At 52.4% G+C, this 19,749-nt stretch overlaps 1 protein-coding gene across 4 annotated transcripts in view; it reads right to left on the reverse strand.

Annotated features, from left to right (window-relative positions):
* GTF2IRD1 (GTF2I repeat domain containing 1) overlaps positions 1–17,711 on the reverse strand; it is a 244,094-nt gene extending 226,383 nt beyond the window's left edge. For 2 of the 4 annotated variants that reach the window (XM_043964257.1, XM_043964255.1), the window contains exon 1: positions 17,540–17,710. The gene's annotated coding sequence lies outside the window, so the exon portion shown is untranslated. Of the gene's footprint in view, positions 1–17,539 lie in introns of all 4 variants that reach the window. The other 2 variants (XM_043964256.1, XM_043964258.1) reach the window with 2 other exon arrangements.
* Between the last annotated feature and the right edge of the window lie 2,038 nt (positions 17,712–19,749).

Genomic DNA, 19,749 nt, shown 5'->3' on the forward strand with positions numbered 1-19,749 from the left:
GACTTCAGGCCACCTGACCTAAACAGGGACCCCCCCTCGGCCAAGGGGCCCATGTCAGCGGGATGTAGGACATGAAAGCCAGCGTCCTCCAGGGGTGGGGGAGACAGGAGGGAATGTAATTTCATCCCAGAGGTTTGGCGTGTAAGTCACCAGACACCAAGGATGAAATTCCAGCTCTGCTGAGTGGAGAGTGAGGGGATGGTTTAGAAGGAGGAGGGAGGGCTTTCACTCTGGGGTGCAGGTGCTTTGACCCCTGAGGAGACAGATGGGGAGCCGGGCAGTGGGCTGTGAGGTCATCTCTCTCCCATTGGTCCAGAGCACCTGCTGGGATGCGGCGATACAGGAAAGAGATGTGGGCCCTGAGCGGGGCTGAGCTACTGGCCTAAGTGTCTAGATGCTGCCTCCCCTCAAGGCCAGGCAGGACCACCCCTGCAGGATTACCCACAAGCCTCCTCTGCTCCTTGATGGCAGGGGTGGGGATGGAATCCAGCCTGGCCTTTTCCCCTCTGGGCTAGAATACAGATGTCTCAAATACTCAGGGTACCCGGTGAAGGTCAAGAAGGTAGAATAATTGTGACTCACATGATCACAGCTGTATAGGCTCCTCTTCCCTACCCCAATTCCTGGTTCTGCCATCTTCCTCCACCGGTCTTCAAAGCTTCTCCCAACCTGGTCCCACCACACCTCTCCACTTTGTCAGCCAAACTGGCCTCCTGGTCTCCTCACCACTGCTGGTCAGAAGTGCTGCTTTCCTTCCCACCTAGCTCAGGCACCACCTTCTTACCCAAGGCCTTCTCTGGTTCCCCCATCTCCACTCTGTGCTCTGCAAAAACCTATCTAGGTAGATGTTATTTCCCCCCCTTAGAATGTATTTCTGGGGGCAGCTAGGTGGCGTAGTGGAGAAAGCACCAGCCCTGGATTCAGGAGGACCTGAGTTCAAATCCAGCCTCAGACACTTGACACTAGCTGTGTGACCCTAGCAAGTCACTTAACCCTCATTGCCCCACAAAAAATAAATGCCTGTTGATCAGCTCCTGCTAGAGATTAAAAAAAAATGTTCCCAAGTTCCTCCAATTTATCCCCTATCTAGTTTTTTTGGTGGGCAGCTGGGCACCGGATCAAGCACCTGCTAGAGATTTAAAAAAAATGTTCCCAAGTTCCTCCAATTTATCCCCTATCTAGCTTTTTTGGTGGGCAGCTGGGTGACTCAGCGGATCAAGCACCAGGCATGGAGTCGGGAAAACCTGAGTTCAAATTCAGCCTCTTTGACTTTGCTAGCTGCATGGCCCTGGGTAAGTCCCTTCATCCTGTTTGCCTCAGTTTCTTCCACTGTAAAACGAGCTGGAAAAGGAAATGGCAAACCGCTCCAGTATCTTTGCCATGAAAATACCAAACAGGGTCATGAAGAGTCAGTCAGGACTGAAAAACAAATCTTTTTTGTACATAGCTTTTTGCATATGGCTTCCTCTCATTAGAGTGTAAGCACCCTGAGGGCAGGGACGATTTTTCATCTTTCTTTGCATCCCCAGCACTGAACAGGTAGGAGACACTTCATCAAAGCTTACTGGATAAATGACTGACCATTCCACCTTAAATTAAAAGAATAAGGAGACCCTGATTCAGACAAGTTTCCCCTACCCCTCCCTGGGGGATGGGCAGCAGGAAAAGAAAGCAAAGGGAAGGGGAAAAAAAAGAGCCAAACCGCCACTTCTGGAGAAATTATGCAGCAAGGCAATTACCAGGCCTCCACGCACTGATTATATTAACTGTATGCTCCCGAGCTCTTTAACAGATGGTATATTGCAATGTCATTATTTATATTTACCTAACAAGACTTCTGATTGTATTCTATTAACAAGAATTCGACAGTCTTCTAGAAAACAGTAGCCATTTCCTGGGTGTGGTGAGGAGCTAGGCCGTCAGTCAAGAATCAAAATTGGATTCCCGGGAAAGGAAGAAGAGACCAAAGTCTGGGCCCTGTGACCCAAGAGGTCTGGGAAGCCCAGATGGCCACTCCCACTCCATCCCGGCACCCACCGGCACTGTAGGGATGCGGGAGCCCAGGAGGCGGCTGGGCGAGGGACCCGGCAAGAAGAGGCCCGCAGACAAATACCCAGGCCACCAAAGGGTCAGGGTTAAGGCAGCCGGGGCAGTTTTGAGAAGTAGCCAAGCGCCACAAGCCTAGGCAAGCAGGCAGGGTCCAGAGTCCAGGAGATCATGGAAGGAGACAGTAAATACTCACTCAAGGAGCAGGCTTGGCAGGTTTGGACATAGAGGTGTTCGGCGTGTGCACGGTCTCCTTTCATCCGATTGATTAACATTTTTAAGGACTTGCTGCAGACTAGGCACCGTGCTGAACACTAGGGATACAAAAAGAGATGGCCCCTGCCCTCAAGAAGCTTACAATCTAATGGGAGTTGGGGGCAACATGCAAACAAAATCTATACAAAGCAAGGTCCAGGCAGGATAAATAGGAGGTAACTAACAAAGGGCAGGTGCTGCAATGAGGAGAGGTTGGACAAGGCTTCCTGTAGAAGGGGGGCTTTGAAGGAAGCCAGGGAGGGCAGTCGTGGGGCAGGAGCAAGAGCACTGTGGGCATGAGGGACAGAGCGAATGCCCAGAGCCCAGGGATGGACGGTCTCACTGGACGATGTGTACGAGTTGGGGAGTAACGTGTAGGAAGGGACCGAGTTATGAAGGACCTTGAATGCCAAAACAGAGCACTTTGTATTTGCAATAGGGAGCCACTGGAGGCCGCGGAGGTGGAGAGTGACCTGATCAGACCTGCACTTTAGCAGCTGAAGGGAGGAGAGACTTGAGGCCAGCAGAATCGGCTCCTTGTGGCGGGGAAAGGACTTTGTCAAGTTTGTCTCTGTATCCCCAGAGGCTGGCTCACAGTAGGTACTTAATAAATGCTTGTGGATTGATTGGCTGTTCCCTGCCAATTTGTACTTGCAGCAGACAACCCTGGCCCCACAGGGTTAGGGTCAGAGGGTCAGACTGGGGCAGGGCCAAAGATGCTCTGATGGCCTCCTAGCAACAGCATCTTCCAAGATGGCGCAGGCAAGCGAAAGCCCCAGCCCAGTGGGTATCAGTCTTAGAAGGGTCCTCGCCATCCTAGAGTACCATCCGTACTCCCCACTGGGCTCTCACCTCTAGAAGCCACCTAGTGCAATCCACTCATTTTACAGAAGAGGAAACTGAGGCCCAGGAAGGTTAATTAAGGTCAAACAGATAATAAGCCTCCAAGGCAGGAGTGGAACCCAGGTCCTTTGGCCCCTGCTGCCTTGATGGTATTTGGAAGGCTGTGTGTTATGAGGACAAATGGGGGCAGCTAGGTGGCACAGTGGATAAAGCATGGACCTTGGATTCAGGAGTACCTGAGTTCAAATCCAACCTCAGACACTTGACACTTACTAGCTGTGTGACCCTGGGCAAGTCACTTAACCCTCATTGCTCCGAAAAAAAAAAAAGTAAATGAGGACAAATGGCAGAAGGGGCAGTGGGGGTGCCCAAGACTTGCAGACCTCCGTGAGTGTGGACCGGAGGCTAGGTGGCGCAGTGGATAAAGCACCAGCCCTGGATTGATGGTATTTGTATTGTGTATTGTGGCTCTTGGCATGAGAGCAGAGAGCTCCCTGCACAGGTGAATGTGAAGGCACTGCAGCCAGGCCCAGACAGGGAGGGTTGGAGCCCAAGGCAAGGAGAGCATTTCCAGGAAGGTGAAGGCCCTGCTTGGGAAGCTGAGAGCAGGGGATGAAGGGGTCAAGAGCCCTTGGCTCCACATCCAAGCTGTTGACAAGGCCCGCCGGTCTCAGCCCTGCAGCATCTCTCGAAATCGCTCCCCTGCCCCCACCCAGGTCCCCTCACACCTGGATTATCACGATAGCTGCTGGGGGTGGGGGTGGGGGTCTGCCTCACAGCTCTCCCCACTCCAGTCCATCCTCATTCCACCACCAAAGTGACCTTCTTAAAGCCCAGCTCTGGCCCCCCACCTCCTGACTCCTCATCGTCTACTCGCTAAACCAAAGATCCTGCTTTAGTCTTTTTTTGTTTGTTTTTTTGTTTTTGTTTTTGCGGGGCAATGGGGGTTAAGTGACTTGCCCAGGGTCACACAGCTAGTAAGTGCCAAGTGTCTCAAGCCGGATTTGAACTCAGGTCCTCCTGAATCCAGGGCTGGTGCTTTATCCACTGCGCCACCTAGCTGCCCCTGGGCCCCCCAGTCTTAAACCTCACCCGTCCCCACATCCTCTGCAGGTCCAGTGAACACTGACCTCGTTACTGTTCCTCCAAAAGCACGGCCCATCTTCCGACTCTGGTCATTCTCCCGGGCTGTCCTCCATGCCCGGAATGCCCTCCTCCTTCATCCCAGCCTCCTCCCGCCCTGGCTGCCTTCAGGCCCCCTAAAAATCCCACCTTCTATCTGAAGCTGTTCCAATCCCACCCAATTCTAGTGCCTTCTCTCTTGTGACTACCTCCAACTAACCTTTCTTTGTACACACTGGCCATGTCACCCCCTTCTTTAGACTGGGAGCTCCCTGAGGGCAGGGGACCCGGCTGTCTTTGCCTTTCTCTACATCCTCACCCTTAGCAGTATCTGGCACATAGTAGGTGCTTAATAAATGCTTACTGACCCACTGAGCTCATCTCTGGGTTTCTGTTTCCAAAGCAGAGCCCAGAAGGAGGAAGGATTGGGCTGGGGGAGAGACTGGGAGCCACCAGATGATCTACAACACATAAGAGTTTCAGCTGAGCAAAAAGCTCACCCATGGAGGGACAGTTGAAAGGGATTTATCCCAGGAGGGTGAGGGGGGGTGGAGAAGAGGAGAAGGACAATGGAAGAGTATTATTAGGAACCACTGAGAAACATGTAGCTCTCATCACAAAGGATAGAGAAAACCCTTTTGGGCTTAACTTTTCCAGGAGGTATGAATGAAAATCCTGCTGATCTAAGAACTCAACCTTCTGCCACAAGACCCTCATCGCTGGCTGTCTCAATAAATTAAGAGTCATGGGGTTGGGGGGCGGGGCACACAGCTAGGTGGTGCAGTGGGTAGAGCATCAGCCCTGGATTCAGGAGGTCCTGAGTTCAAATTTGGCCTCAGCAACTTGACACTTACTAGCTGTGTGACCCTAGGCAAGTCACTTAACCCCCATTGCCCCACAAAAAAAAAAAAGAGTCATTGGGGCAGCTGGGTGGTACAGTGGATAAAGCACAGGCCCTGGATTCAAGAGGACCTGAGTTCAAATCCAGCCTCAGACACTTGACACTAGCTGTGATCCTGGGCAAGTCACTTAACCCCCATTGCCCCGCAAAAAAAAAAAAAAAAAGAAAAGTCATCAGGGGCTGAAAACAGGGGCACCACCTGTTTAAGTGAGCATGAAGCCTTCCACTCCCTTCCCGTGCCTCTTCTTCCCCACCCATGTCTCTTAATCACTGGACATACAGGCAGGTGAGTGCAGCGTCCTCATGGAAATGGGATGATTCACAGTCAGAGACCCTGAACCCAAGGGGACATCAGTCAGGGGTCAACAATAATACAGCTTCATGAAACTAGAGTTGGAAGGGACCTTGGAGGCTACATCTAATTCCACTCTGTCGTTTTACAAAGGAGGAAACTGAGGCTGCCCCAGGAGGTGATCTGTACAAGGTCACACTGTTAGGGTTACATGTCGGGGAAGGATGGGAGCCCAAGGTCACCATCATAGTTTTTCCATTGTATTCCACTAACGGTATCTTAGCAGGTACCAAATGACCTCCCCAGTCCAACCTCCACCCAACACAAGAATCCTCTAACTAAGGTCATTCTCCTCCTGCTTGAACACCTTCAGTGATGGGGACCTCCTAGGATGTCAAGGACACTCGACAGCCTGACACCCTCCTCTGGACTCCAAAAGACGCAGGAGGAGGTTTGGAGGTGTATGGTTTCAGAAGACAGGCATGGATGGAATCAAGAGGTTCGAGCCCCCGGGGAAGCTACCTACCATCTGCCTCCAGGCCACCTCCCACCTCCCAGGATCCTCCAAATGCCAACTCCGGGAAGACGGAGCTGCACATTTTCAGGGGCTGAAGACCTCCAATGAGACCCTCTCCCCCTCCCCCCTCCCCAGTGTAATCATCCTCTGAAGGGCCTCCTTCTCCCTCCTGGGGCTGAGAGAACAAGTGTAATCCCTTCCTCCGAGGGGTGGCTGGCCCTTCAAATGCTAGAAGGCAGCTCTCATTTGCCCCCCCACCCAAGTCTTCTCTTCTCCAGACTAAACATCTCCCATTTCTCCAACAGATCCTCATAGGACACAGACACGAGGCTCTTCACCGTGCCAGTTACTCTCCCCAGGACAAGCTTGTCAACATCGTTCTCTTCCGTGGGACCCACAAGTGACCACAACCCTCCAGACAGGTTCCGACAGGGCCAGAGAACACAAGGACTCTCACTTGCTTATTCCTAGAAGTCATGGCTATTGCCACAACCCAACATCTCCTTGATTTTTCCAGCTGTCACACCACACTGTCGCCTCTCATTAAGCCTGAGGTCCGCTAGCCAACGCTGTCTCACCACTGGCGGCAGGCCTCAGAACCCAAAGCTCCTGAAAAGTCCAGGACTCCAACAATGGAGCATTCTAAGACTGGCTGTCTGGTGCAGCTGTCTATGGGAGGGGTGACCACACTTTTCCCAAATGGTCTTCATCCTCCCTGGGGCACGCTGGACGGCCGACGCTCGTGCCATCCATCCTTGCCGCCTTCCCCATAATCCCTCTGCCAGCTGCCACTTTGCCTTTAAAGGGGCCGCAGACTCCCCCTCTCCCCCCCAACCTTAGAAGAGCATTGAATCAAAGTAGTAAACTAACCAAAAGCATATCGATATCAGAGCAGGAGCCTTGTAGGTCACACATTTCAACTTTCTTTAATCCCTATTCCAACTTCCCAGGCAGAAAACCCCCATATTTGGGATGGCGTCCATTTCTCCTGAGCCAAGTTCTGTATCTGTATGGGACTTGGGGGCTTAGTCTGTCATCCTCAATCGTCTGGGGACCCAGGCAAGCAGGAGAAGACCCCAGACTAGTAAGAACCCTGAAGAATTACTGCTTATAATACAAACATAAACTGTGCCCCCACTCAGGGGGTTTGTACTTGGATGTATGGAGAGAAATGAGGATCTGTGATAGTACTTGCACAGCACTTAGCACAATGCCTAGCACATAGTAGGCACTATATAAATAGCTATCATTGTTGTTGTGCCTGGCACATAGTAGGCACTATATAAATAGCTGTCATTGTTGCGCCCGGCACATAGTAGGCACTAAATAAATAGCTGTCGTTGTTGCGCCTGGCACATAGTAGGCACTATATAAATAGCTGTCATTGTGCCTGGCACATAGTAGGCACTAAATAAATAGCTGTCATTGTTGCGCCTGGCACTATATAAATAGCTGTCATTGTTGCGCCTGGCACATAGTAGGCACTATATAAATAGCTGTCCTTGTTGCACCTGGCACATAGTAGGCACTATATAAACAGCTGTCCTTGTTGCGCCTGGCACATACTAGGCACTATATAAATAGCTGTCATTGTTGTGCCTGGCACATAGTAGGCACTAAATAAATAGCTGTCATCGTTGCGCCTGGCACATAGTAGGCACTATATAAATAGCTGTCATCGTTGCGCCTGGCACATAGTAGGCACTATATAAATAGCTGTCATCGTTGCGCCTGGCACATAGTAGGCACTATATAAATAGCTGTCATCGTTGCGCCTGGCACATAGTAGGCACTATATAAATAGCTATTATTGTTTTTGTTGTTGTTGTTATTATATAAAACTGTTTCTACTCTCAGGGAGTGAACCAGATGTGTGTTGGGGGGAGAGGGTTACTTACCCACAGATGTAAGGGACTGCAATAGCTATAGGCAGTATCCTAGCATAAGGGTTATGAGAACATAGAAGATGGAAAAACCACTTAGAATCACAGTATTTTAGAGTTGGAAGGAACCTTAAAACCCAGCCTCAGGTCACAGAATAAGCCCATCATCTCATGCATGGCCAGTCCCATCCACAGACAATTCCCCCAGCCTGACTACAGACACAAGTCTGCTTTTCGTGATCAAGGAGCCCCACCTTTGTGAGCATTGATCAGGGGGCCTGGCCCTAGACACCATCTAACCCAATGTCTTCATTTTACAGGAGAGGAAACTGAGGCAAAGGGAGATTTTGAACTGTAGAACAGCAGTCCAACCTTATCATTTGCAAGGGAGGAGGGGAGGGGGAGAGAGATGGGGGAAAGTGACTTGTTCAAGATAACACAGCTAGTAAGTGGCAGAGGGGAGAGTCAAACTCAAATCTTTGGACTGGTACCATCGATTACAGTGCCCGCTACATCCCTGCATTGATGGTCATCGCTAGTCACTCGCTAGCGGGGCCACCGCAATGAGGGCAGCCACACTGGGTCAGGACCGCCAACTAACTTGCTTTATCCAGGAAGCGGGTCATAGGGGACAATTTGGACACTTGGATATCCACAGAACCTGTTACATCACACTCTCCCCCTTCTGCATTCCCAGCATTACTAGCCAAGACCAGAGGCATATCTACACCTCCCTGCCTTCCTCTCTAGGATGCCCGTAATGCCAATAAGCCCAGAACTTTCTGCCCAAACTATAGAAACAAGACGTCCACTCACAATACTGGGACCCTGGGGACCATCACACAGGTGGCACAATGGACAGTGTTGGGTCCGGAGTTCAAATCCAACCTCAGACATTTGCTAGCTGAGTGACCCTGGGCAAGTTGCTTAACCTGTTTGCCTCAGTTTCCTCAACTATAAAATGGGGATATTAACAACATCTACCTTGAAGGGTTGTTGTGACAATCAAATGAGATTATATCTGTAAAGAACTCAGCACAGTGTCCAGCACATAGTGGGTGCTTTTAAAAAAAAAAAATTATTTTTTATTTTATTTTGTGTGTGTGTGTGGGTGTTTAATAAATGCTTGTTTCCTTCCTTCCTTCCTTCCTTCCTTCCTTCCTTCCTTCCTTCCTTCCTTCCTTCCTTCCTTCCTTCCTTCCTTCCTTCCCACCATCATTTTACAGAGAAGAAAATTGAGGCCCAGCATGATTTTCTCCAAGGCCGCATGGCTAATACGTATTGGAGCAGATCGAAAGCCTGGATCTTGTGACGCCTGATCATCCTGGGCTCTCTCCCACAACATACACTACTGGGCAGCTCTCAAACTAATTCATACTAGAGTGTCAGTGGTCATCAACTCAGACAAGCACCTAGAAAGGCCCAAGGAGACGGGAGGAGAGACAGGATACATTTTGCCAGGGACCAGCCAGGAACAGGAGGAATGGTCCAGGGGAGGTCAAGGGAGAACTATGCAAGAGAAAGAGAAGCTGAAAAGAGGAGTGAGGGAGCTGGCCGGGAAGCCTGCTGCTCCCCTCCACTGGCTGTGTGACACTGGGCTCGGTCACTTGTCTCTCAGTGCTCTACATGACCCTCTAGGAGGTGCTGACCTGTACCAGTGGAGTGAGTGTCCTCACCCTAGAGTTCCCTATACCAATAAAAACACAGGCTCAGTCCCTACTGCTATGTGCCAGGCCCTGTGGCAGACAGTAAGGCTCAACAAAGCCAAACCAAACCAAACAGACTCAAAGAATGGTGCTACCAGGCACCTTAGAAGCCATCTCATCCACCCTCCTTCTTTTACAGAAGGGGAAACTGAGGCTCATAGAGGAACCAACTTTCCCAGGATCACCCAGCTAGTAGGTTTCAGAAGAAGTATTTGAACTATGACCATCCTTCCTTGCTGGTGTCAATGGAATGGGTTAAGCCTAAGGTAAATGCGTTATGCCTTAGAAGCAGGATGACGGAGCATCCAGAAAGAGCTGGCCGCACAGCCAGGAAGACCTGGGTTCAAACTTTTCCTCTGACCTTTTCTCCTAAGAAGGTAAAAGATGTCCCCCATGATCTTGTCAAAGTTGCTAAAATTTATTTTTAATTTCTGTATTTATAATAGTCAAAAATGACTTAGTGGCTCAGTCATTCTTAAAACGATATTGCATGGGGCAGCGCAGTGGATAAAGCACCAGCCCTGGATTCAGGAGGACCCGAGTTCAAATCCGACCTCAGACACTTGACACTTACTAGCTGTGTGACCCTGGGCAAGTCACTTAACCCCCATTGCCCCACAAGAAAACAAAACAAAACAAACCCAACAAAAAACCCCACCAACATTGCTGTCGCTGTATACAACGTCCTCTTACTTCTGCTATTTCCCATCGGCCCAGTCTCTGACTAATTGATCACAAAATATGGAATAGTGAGGTCTGAGACAGATGTCCTCAATGCTACATCCCTTGGCTTTCAGGGCCAATTTATACAGTCACCTTCCTTTATGCTAAAGTAGGCAATGGCGCCTTTCATGTCCCTTGTGGAATCCATTTGTCATACCACGCACAAGAGCTAGACGCAGCCCTGCCAAGCCCCCTTTCCTACTTCCCCATCCTTGGCCAAGGACGTTTATGTCCAGGCCTTTGAGAGAAAGAGCCCACCGGGCTAAGAATTAGTAAGTGAACCTCCAGGACTAAGCTTGCCAACTGAGTGCCGCCATATTGGCCAAGCCACTCCACCATCTCCTCTCCTATGGGAATGGCAATACTGACTCTACAATAAGTGTTTCTGTGACATCGGGCAAGTCTCCTATGCCTTTTTCCTCATCCATAAAGTGAGGGGCATCGAACGAGCTGAACTCCACGTCCCTTCTAGCTCTAGATTGATGATCCATCAGGGTGGGCAGCTCCCCGTGCAAGGACATCACCTCTACCAAGGCAGACCAGGAATTACTCTGCAATTTCTAGCCTAGATAAGTTGCCTGGGGGTACTGGGAAGCTACCTGTCTGGGGTCACATAGGTCTTCCCCACTGCATGGCCAGTTCTGAAGGCGAGATTTGGAGTTGGAAGGCCTGGGTTCAAATCCTCTGCCAGCCACTAACTAGCTGGATGGCCTGGAGCAAATCCTTTTGCCCTTCTCACCTCATACCACTCCGGGTTTCTCTTCCTCCACTCAGTAAATTCTAGTGGCTCCCTATTACCCCAAGCACCAAATATCCAAAGTGCCCCCCTCCAACCTTTCCAGTCTTCTTCAATCCAGAGACACCAATTGGCCTTTTCCTGTTCCTCCCACAAGGGGATGGCCCAACTCCATCTGTGACTGAGGGGGGGAGGGGCTTCTAATTGGCTGCCCCCCAGGCCCGGCATGTTCCCCTGCTAGCTCAGACTCCACTTCAGCCCTCTAGGCCCCTGGCTTCCTCCAAGAAGGGCAACATGGGGGCAGCTAGATGGCGCAGTGGATAGAGCACCGGCCCTGGAGTCAGGAGTACCTGAGTTCAAATCCGGCCTCAGACACTTAACACTTACTAGCTGTGTGACCCTGGGCAAGTCACTTAACCCCAATTGCCTCACTAAAAAAACCAAAAAAACAAAAAAACAAGAAGGGCAACATCTTGTATTCACATCACTGTTTGAACATCAGCTGCCCAATAGAACACAAAGCCCTGGAGGGTAGGAACTGCACTGGCCTTGCTTGGTAACCCCAGGATTTAGCACCTTGCCTGGCACAGCAGAATAGGAGCTTCAACAAACACTTCTGGACTTCCGAACTTAAGCTTGCTCTCAGCCTCAGTTTCCTCATCTGTAAAATGACTGGATTGGTCCAGATTTCTTCCAAGGCTCAGACCCTGGGACCTCTCGTGAGGTCACCTAATCTCAGGCTGGGGGTGGGGGGGCACCATAACTGAAGCACGGGCCTCCCCTCATCCCCTGACCCAAGTGGCTGCTCTAAGGGAGGGGAGGCTGAAGGGTCTCTCTCACAAAAATACTTTGGCCAAGAGGTCAGAAAGTGGCCCTATCTCTGCTCCAAACTCCAGATAAAACTTACCTGAGGCAGAACAACTACCTGCTCAGTCCATAGAGACAAAAGGGATGGGGAGCGGGGGGAGAAGAAGAAGGGGGACACAAACACACAGGAAGACCCAGCCAGGAGCACCAGAGCTGAGCATTCTTAGATTGGGCAGAGGGGGCAACTAGGTGGCGCAGTGGATAAAGCACTGGCCCTGGATTCAGGAGTACCTGAGTTCAAATCTGACCTCAGACACTTGACACTTACTAGCTGTGTGACCCTGGGCAAGTCACTTAACCCTCACTGCCCTGCAAAAAAAAATGTAACTAGATTGGGCAGAGGGAGGCCTGCCCCATTAAACTCCCTCCACCTGCCATGGGGAAAGGAATAATAATCTAGCACCTACTTAGTGCCAGGCACTGAGCTCAGTGATTTACAAATATCTCCTTTGATCCGCAACAATCCCCAGAGGTAGGTCGTATTATTATCTCCATTTTACAGCTGAGCAAACTGAAGCAGCTGTGAGGATTTGAACTCAGATCTGCCCATCACTCTCTCCATTCTGCCGCCAGCTGCCTCTTCCCTAACTCTAGAACCAAGAAGGGAGTATTCTTACAATCAATTCATCCACAGGCACTTATCAAGCACCTGTCATTCACCGGGCCAGGTCACAAAAGAGGTTTCAATGCTTAATAACTCTTTTTATTTTTTGTCTTTAATTCACAATACCCATCAACACCATATACAGTATACATAGGAAATAAATTTCCATTATATGTGAAAAATCAAATCTCATAAATGGTGAAAAATAAAGAAAAAGTAATTTTTCAAAAAGTGATTAAAACATCTGGATCTGGGGCAGCTAGATGGCGCAGTGGATAGAGCACCGGCCTTGGAGTCAGGAGTACCTGAGTTCAAATCCGGCCTCAGACACTTAACACTTACTAGCTGTGTGACCCTGGGCAAGTCACTTAACCCCAATTGCCTCACTAAAAAAAACCCAAAAACATCTGGATCTGTGGCACTGTACTAAGCACCCACAGAGGATACAAAGACAAGCGAGGACTTTTTGCCCTCAGGAGACTTACATTCTGTGGAGAGACAATAGGTACGAGTAAATTGGAAATGGGATGGGGTCCGGGAGGGCATTAGCAGGTGGAGGAGGCAGCTACGAGGGCGAACTTGGAGTCAGGAAAACCTCAGATACCTACTGGCTGTGTGACCCTGGCTAAATCACTTAAGCTCTCCTGGTCTCAGATTCCTCATTTGTGAAATGGGGATAATAATAACACCTCTCTCCAATGAGATGACATTTTACAAACCTTAAAGGTGCTGATATAAGGGTTATCTAGAGGAGGGGAAGGGACCAGGGAATACTCCCCATGGGATACAGTGCTTGAGCTGGGTTTTCAAGGAAACAAGGGGTCTCTAAGAGGCAAAACTAAGGTGAGTATTGGATGGGTGAGCACCCAGCAGACCCTCCTCAGATGAAGGATCACAGTTTTAGGAACCAAAAGGGTCTTTACAGCTAATTTGGTCCGACCCCCTTCATTTTATAGAAGAGGAAACTGAGGCCCAGAGGGGTTGCAATTTGGATTAAGAAGTGGCAGCGTGTCTTGATGCCAACTGAAACCTTAGGGCTCAGGGCTAAGGGCACGGAAGAAGAAGCCACGGTAATGTGGGACTCCAGACATCATCTTCCAGGTTCCTGCCTGGCCTGGGGAGGTGGGTGTGGGGGAGGGGGAGAGGCAGAGAGCGAGCTGCATAAAGAAAAATGAATTCAGCCATAAAGATTCTATGCACTAGCCTGGAAACCTTAGGCAGAAAAGCAGCTTAACCAAGGAACCGGGATCTGGGCGATAAAGACCAGCCGGCCGCTCCCTTCCATCCCTCTTCTCTGGTCCCTTCTTGCCCTGTTTTCATGGAACCTTAGTTCCTCTGTTAAGGGCTGAAGTTCACCTACCAATGAGGAAAAGGGACTCCGGGCAGGAGGAGAGGGAACAAGGATCAGCGTCACCCAGCCCAACCCTGCTCCTTTCCCGCCCTCTACACTATCTAGGGCAGGCCATTTTGTCTGTCCATCCTGAAGAGACCTTCAGATTCCTCATTTTTCCTGGGAGGGGGTGGGGGGCACATCCCAGCCCCCAGTCCCTTTTTTAATCAAAGAATGCTTTTTTTGAGTCTACTCCAAACAATGTTTGCTACTGTCAGAATCCAGTTCTAGCCAGGTGATTTCTCTGAGAAGATCAAGCCCAGGAGTGACATTCAGACACTTGCTCCCACCCTCCTCAATCTGGAGGCTGCTGGCTCAGCTGTGGCAAGCTAGGGGGAGTGACAGGTCTGCCCTTTGGGATTCATTCTAGAACTTCACTCAGGGCTCCCTGGGCAATAGTCTGTCCTCGTCTACGCCAGCATCTTGACGGGCTCAACTGCAACCCCCACCAAGCCAGGCTACTGGTACCTTAAGACCCGAGTATCATCCCCCTTTGCCCACCCCTTGCCCCCTTCCCGATTTTGGTGACAAAGCTGGAGATGAGACAGAATCCAAGGGAATTCACAATGGCCCTCTCCTCCCTTTTAAAAGACATGCCAAGATCCAAACCACGCTTCCGGGGGTAGGGACACAAGGGCTATGGTAGAAAGTAAGGCTGGTGATGCTACCACCACCGCTCTGATAATCCTCTGACCTTCCACTTGTTCATCTGTAAAATGGGACCTACTAACCCCACCTCCCAAAAGGGGGGCACTTTGAGGTACATATATAAAAGGGGAAGAAATTTAGGGCTGGAAGGAACCCCAGGGACCATCACAAGTCAGTTCAGTCTTTTTTCAGTTGTGTCTGACTCTCTGTGACCCCATTTGGGGTTTCCTTGGCAAAGATACTGGAGTTGTTTGCCATTGTCTTCTCTAACTCATTGGACAGATGAGGAAACTGAGGCAAACAGGGTCACACAGCTAGTAAGTGTCTAAGGCTGGATCTGAACTCAGGAAGGGGAGTCTTTCTGACTCCAAGCCTGGTGCTCTAGCCATTGCACCACTTAGCTGCCCCTGTCTAGTCTAATCTCATTTTTACTGATAAAGAAACTGAGGTCAAGGTCCCATGGCCCAGTAAAAGCATCAGAGGCAGGTCTGCAACCTAGTTCCCCTGATTCCTGAAACAACTGCTCTTTCCACATATTAAGGGCAGCTCGGCTCTGTGGGCCAGCTTGCTAAATTATGGGAAGGACGGAACGGCCACATTCCAGGATACCCTACTCCCAACATTTTATTTGGCCCAAAGGGCTCAAAGACCTAGAGTGTGGCACTGGAACAAGGGAAGGCTTGTCAGAAAGGTGCTTGGGAAGCTCCCAAAACCGGGGGAAGCTGGTCTAGGGCCCCAGGATCAGGAAGATCCAAGTTCAGGACCTGCCTGTGACATTCACTTGCTGTGTGACCCCAAGCAAGTCATATTACTGACCCTAGTCCAGGCTTGACCCTGCTCCTCCATCCATTAGCCCCTGCTACCCGTAGTCCCCAGCTGACCAGACTGTCCTGAGATGGAAAAGAGACAATGTAGGAAGTGTGAGGGACCTTAGGAGGTATTCAATCCAACTCTCTTGGTTTTTTCAGTCATGTGACTCTCCATGATCCCATTTGGGGTTTTCTTGGCAAAGATACTAGAATGACTTGTGCTCTCCTTCTCCAGCTCATTTTACAGAGGAGGAAACTGAGGCAAACAGAGTTAAGTGATTTGCCCAGGGAAATGAATCTTCCTGACTCCAGGTCCAGCACTCTATCCCCTTTGCCACCTAGCTGCTCCTTTCTCCCCTCCTTTTACAGAGGAGGAAACTGAGGCCCATAGACAGATTCAGCCAAGGTCACACAGCCAGTAAATAGAAGAGGCAGGAGTCAGTTGTCATTATTATGGGTAGACCATTCAGATAATCGCAGAATCTCAGAGTTGGAGAGTAATTCTGAGGTCAGCCAGATCAAGCATTATCTGAATAAGAATCTCGGCCAATAAACCTGATAAGCAGTCATATTGCTTGCAGGTAAAAACCTTCCAGGAGGAGTGAGCTGCTACCCAACCTCAACTCCCACAACCCAGTTCTGCCTCCACACACCGCCCCCCAGAAGCAGAGGTGGATGAAATAAATCTGCCCTCAGCACCCCTGCACTCACAGCACCCCCTCCAGTCTGCCCTGAAGACTGGGGGCTCCCCTTGTCCAGTAGCCCTGGAAACCAAAGACGAGGTGAGGAAGGCAGAGGAAGTCCTGACAAGTCTGGGAGAGAGAAACGAGGCTGGGAAGGACCCTGCCTGTCTTAGTTCTGGCCCAGTGGGATGCAGGATGAGTTCTAATCCCTGCTTCCAGTCCGGGCAACAGGGTAATAGGACAAGGCTCTGCTCCGCGCACCATGTGTCTCACTGCCCATGGGTTCCTTCTCCTGGAGCTCAGGGGCTCCTGCTTTTCTCCAAGGTCCATGCAGCTAGGACCTATGCCAGCTGCCACCAGGGGCCCCGGGCTGGGGGAGGGGGTACCTCCACGCCTCTCACACCCAGCCTCTCCAAAGGATCTCGCTCTGCTGGAATCTAAAATTCCTCCTCCCCCAAGTTGTCCCTAGGAGCCGGTCTCCCCCCCTGGCCAGCTTCAGCGCTGGCTCCTCCATGAAGCCCCACCCCCTTCACCTCATGCTTAGTGACCCCACTTCCGGGGGCTTGGCTACCACCACCAAACAGCCCAGGGATGGCACAAGGGAAACACTTTATCTGTGGCCCCATGTCAGCGGCCACGGCGGGCCAGGAGCTTCAGGCTGGGGGTGGGGGTGGGCATCCCGGAGGGCGAAACCTTCCCTCCAGGTACGGGTTCTCTTTCCCCAACTAATCCTCCCACTGCCCCCAAATTTCTGACAGACTCCATCTTACACCCGCCAAGAAGCCAGAAAGCAGAACTCCTGGGGGAGGGGGGTGTCACCCCGAGCCTGGCTCTCCAAAGTCAGCCCGGTGGCGCCCCCCCCATCCTCCTCCTCCTCCTCCTCCTCCTCCTCTCCCGGGCACTGTTGCCCCGGCGGTGGGAAGAGAAGGTGGGCCAGGGGTGAATGGCGAGAGGCTCCCAACGTGCCCAGGCTGGGGCTAGGGCGCGGGAGGAAGATGCCCCCGGCCCGAGCCCAGCTCGCAGCCCGGACGAGGAGGCTGGAAAAGTAGCCTGGAGCGCCCCTTTGCCGGGGAGCCGCCGTCCCCGGCAGTTCACTTTTCTCCGCACCCCCTGACTGGCACTGGGCAGAAAAACTGACCTCATTCCCCCAACTGCAGCAAGCCTCTCGGCTCTTCCCCCTCCCCGATCACTCGCGCACCCCCCCACCCCCCCCACTCTGGCGAGGGTCTGAGGCTGACAGCTCCGGATCTCGCACGTTTCCCCCCCCCCAACCCTTCCCCCCCCCGTGCAGGTGGAGGTAGGAAGTGGGGGGAGGGGGTGCCCCCCCTCCGGCCCCCTCCCCCCACGCCACCATCCCAGCCGCGACCTCCCTGGTCACGTGTCTCCCAATGCACCCAAAATATAGAGCCAGACATCGCACGGGAGGGTAAGGGGTGGGGGGAGAGATGGAGTGAGGGGGAGGGTGGGGGGACGGCCTCAGCCCACCCGCCCCCCGGTATAAAAGTTTCTCTTACCTCGGAGGATCCCCAAGCACTCCTGCCCACCGGCGCCCCGGCCCCAGCTCTCTCCCGGCCAGGACTCAGCCTCCCGCCGCTGCCTCCTTAATTAATCTGGGAGAAAGGGGAAGACGAGGCAGAAGGAGAGGAGGAGGGGATGGGAGGAGGGAGAGAAAGACGGGGGGAGGGAGGGAGGCAGGGAGGGAGAGGGGAGGAGGAGGAGAAGCAAGAGGAGGAGGAGGGGGAGGAGGAGGGGGAGAAGCTGCTGGGTGGGGGTGGGGTAATCTCTCCCCCCACCCCCCCAGCCTAGGCACGCAGGGGGGCGGGGAGCGGACGGAGCCCCCGCGCCGGGGGCTGGGAGGAGGGCGGCCCGAGCGAGCCGAGCGGGCTGAGGGTGGGGGCCGGGCCGGGCCGGGCCGGGCTGGGCTGGGGGGGGCTCGCTCGCGCTCGCTCTCCCGGAGCTGGGCCCCCCCCGCTCGGGGCTGCAGCAGAGAGGAGGGGAGGGGAGGGGGGAGAGAAGGGAGAGAAGAGAGAGGAGGAGAGGAGGAGAGGCGAGCGGAGAGGAGCCTCTTTGTTCTGTAATCCCAGTAAGATTGCAAGCCATTCGCCCCGTCTCTAATCCCAGCCCCGCTCAACAACCACCTCGATTGGCTGTCATTTACATACAGGATTAGCTCGAGCCGGCGCCCGGAGAGCCGGGCGGCCGCGGGGACCCGGGAGGCGGACACCCGGGGGCACAGGGAGGGGGCCCGGAGGGCGGGAGGAGCGGCGGCAGCGCCCGCCCGCCCGCGAAGGGGCTGGGCGCGCTGGGGAGCCCTGGGGGGCCCTGGCCGTCTGGGGCTGGCTCCCTGGAAAGATCGGCAAAGGGAGGGGGGGTGCAGGGGCGCGGAGGCTGGAAGAGAAAGAGGGCATGGGGGAGGGGTGCCCCGAGTGGGAGGCAGGGGCAGGAGCAGAGGGGCCTGGAAGCTGGGGAAGGGAGGCCCCCTTTGGGAGAGATACCTGGCAGAAAAGGGCGGGGGGAGCACCCAAGGATACCCCAGAGGAGGAGGGAATAAAAATCTTCATAATAATCCCTATCATTAGTGAGCTCCCACAATCTCCCTGCAGATCTGGAAGGCAACGCTGTGAGGGAGGATTATTATCCCCATTTTGCAGATGGAGAAACTGACTTCCCAACTATTCTTGGCGATTAGCTCTGCCGGGAACTGTGCTGGAGTAGTCCACTCTACAGGCATTTATTTGTTAAGAGACTAGGCCAGGTGATGGGGATACAAGACCAAAAATGAAAGTCCCTAACCTCAAAGAGCTCACATTCTATTGTACACAGACTCGGAAACAGAAACTGATACAAGGTAATTCCGAGAGGGACAGGAGGCACCTAGCTGGGGGGGAGTGGGGGGGAACCAGGTCGGGCTTCTTGTAGGAGGTGACACCTGAGGTCTTCCATTGCTTCCCAACCCCAAGGTAAACCCCTTGAGGATGCAGGGCTTAGGTGACTTACTTCCTGCTCTGGACCCCCCTGACCTCGCAAACACTTTGGGCACAATGGACAAACGAATTAAACCCAAGTATGGGGAGGCCCTCTCAGGGGGTGCTGAAGATTCAGAGCTTTGGGGATGTAAATATTAATTCAAGGGACATGCCCATTGAACCAAGGCTCATAGACCTCAGCAAGATGGGACCTCAGAGCCTCTTATTTCACAGATGAGGAAACTGAGGCACAGGGGGTCACACAGGGAACATTCTGAAGCCAGGAATAAGGATAAGAACTCAGGGTCCCTACATTTGAAGCCACTGGGTTTTTTGGTTTTTGTTCCAATCTTGAGCTGCCTCCCTTGAAGGCAAGGGAGAGGGGAGGGGGAAGAAGCTCAGGGGTGTCAGAGGGGAAATACTGGAGAGAAGGGGGGCGGGATTATCATTGGAGGCAAAGTGATGAGCCCAGTGTAGGGAGGGATGTGGGGAGGGGAGGAGTAGGATATTACTCATTCCTCAGACTAGGAACCTGAGGCAGAAAGCAGAAGCGACTTTGCAGTGCTGGTCCCCTGGCTCAAGGTGGCCACTGCTGGTGACCCATTAGCCTCAGGGGAGGTGGGGTATGGGGGACACTACTCATTGGAAGGGTGCATGCAGTCCAGTTAGAGATTGGACCTCAAGACTGTCTCTCTGCTCTGAGTCAGCGCAATGAAGTCATTCCCGAGGGGGACCCTGCTGCCTCCCACGACCTTGTC

This window comes from Dromiciops gliroides, chromosome 4, assembly GCF_019393635.1.
Source record: "Dromiciops gliroides isolate mDroGli1 chromosome 4, mDroGli1.pri, whole genome shotgun sequence".
Classification (NCBI taxonomy): Eukaryota; Metazoa; Chordata; class Mammalia; order Microbiotheria; family Microbiotheriidae; genus Dromiciops; species Dromiciops gliroides.